A 2095-nucleotide genomic window follows, 5' to 3' on the forward strand; every position below is an offset into this window, starting at 1 on the left:
CGCTCAGGGTTTACACAGCATATTTGCACGTAGCACTTGCGGCAGTCACGTAGCACATGTAGCAGTTAGATAGATCTTTAACTATAGGGTGGTGTCACAAATTCTTAAGTATACAATGAGTTCAAACTCCAGGGCAGTGGAAAAGCACAAGATACATTGGTTATCAGTCGAGAAACATCTGCTTGTTTGCCCTGCCTTGTAGTTAGCCTTTCTTGAAATACTGTTGCCCTGGATACAACTGGGTGTGGGGCTCTACCCGAGACAATGGGAAAATTCCTGCATTTAACTTAGCTGAGAACTAAAGAAACCTGAGTTTAATTCAGCTGAGAACTATAGGGACTATTTTAATTTCAATCTTTTCAGCAACATGCCCAAAATATGTCAGATGAAACCTCAGAATCCTTGCCTCCAAGGAACTGCCTGACTTACCCTCTCTAGGATGAACCTGTTTGTTCTTCTAGCAGTGTATGGTATATGCACCACTCTTCTCCAGCACTACAGCTCAAAGGCATCAATTCTCTTTCTATCAGTCCTAGTCATTGTTCCGTTCTCTGATAGTCAACAAATAATTGATTAAATTATTTTATAACCCAAAATATCAACCTTCATTCAATTCATGCCTATCCCATAAAATGTTTAAAAAATAATCCAGTCAACTTTCAGTACATTTTTTTCTCTGCCTAGAGTTCAGTAATTACTTATAAAAAAGATATTCAAATTTCTTTCTTTTCAACAGCTTAGGGTTCTGAAAACTTCATAGATAAACAATGTAGTTTGTCTCTGCACTTTATTTCTTTTATCACTTCTGTAGCATCCTTTGCCCCTATTTTCATTTAGGTCATCACCATGACATTTTAATAGACCTCAAATGTCCTCAGGGTTACTATGCTGGCATTCACTCAACCAAAAATATGTCCAAGTTAGCCTGAAGGTCGTTATAGATAGGTTAACTGTGATCAGGGAGCAAGTACAAACTAAAGGGAAAAGTAGTAGGAGCATGCATGTCAAATCTTAGGAACCAATCTAAGGCCTGTTAGAAAGGAAGGCATGGTTTCAGTAGTGCAGAGAGTCTGATGTTTAGACTAGGTGATTCTTTCATGGCATCCCAAAAGTCTCACTGCAGGGACTTCACTGAATCCTGTGGAAAGGAAGCTCTAACAATGTGTTTGCCACTGAAATATTCCTGAGACACTAAAAACACATGGGCTGGACAGTAAAAGAATCCCAGTAGCATAATGGTTCAGCTCAAGTGCTAACCAAAAAGTTGGCAGTTTGAACCCTAAGCTGTGTGATAACAGACCTGGTGAGCTGCTGCCATAAAGGTTATAGCCCAGGAAACCCCATCAGGTATCTCTGCTTTTATATATATGGTCACTATAAACTGTAATCAATTTGATAATGTAGATCCAAATTAGCAACTGTAATCAACTACTAGTGGTGCAGAAGGGCAACAAGTGTTTTTCATAATTTAGAAATGACTGTGACCATTTAATTATAGACAAAAGAGACATGGTAGCCTGAGGAGTCAAATCCAGTGAACAACTTTCTGGTAATAATTCACGACATCCTCCACACCACTTTCTTTATAGAGTAAGCTGTTCAGTTCCATGACATTCAGCTGTATTTGGGGGGGATCCCAGAAAAACCAAAAAACATTTCTCTAGTGAAAGCTAACTCAGACAGGCTATGAACACTTAAAAGACAATGGCTTGTTCCTCAAATCTGTCATAAGCATTGTCACACAGACCCTAGAGAGCTGCATTCTTCAGTGTGATTGCTTAGTAGGCTAGCATAAATAATAACATGTTGATACTTGAAACTCAGAGCCAAGATTCATGCTATCATTACTATATAGCAAACAATCCATAAGAGTCAAGCTTCCTTATAGCAGTGTATACTATATGTGTGTGTACACACACACACACACACATATGGGTATACATAGTATACATACCTAGTATTTATGCTATATATATAGTATAATTGACTATATATATAGTATTTGTTGTTGTTGTTGTTATGTGCCGTCGAGTCGCCTGAGACTCATAGCGACCCTATGTACAACAGCCCTAAACTCCGCTCTGTCCTGTGCCAA

This window comes from Elephantulus edwardii, unplaced genomic scaffold (assembly GCF_000299155.1).
Source record: "Elephantulus edwardii isolate Elephantulus edwardi_28Jun2011 unplaced genomic scaffold, EleEdw1.0 scaffold00256, whole genome shotgun sequence".
Classification (NCBI taxonomy): Eukaryota; Metazoa; Chordata; class Mammalia; order Macroscelidea; family Macroscelididae; genus Elephantulus; species Elephantulus edwardii.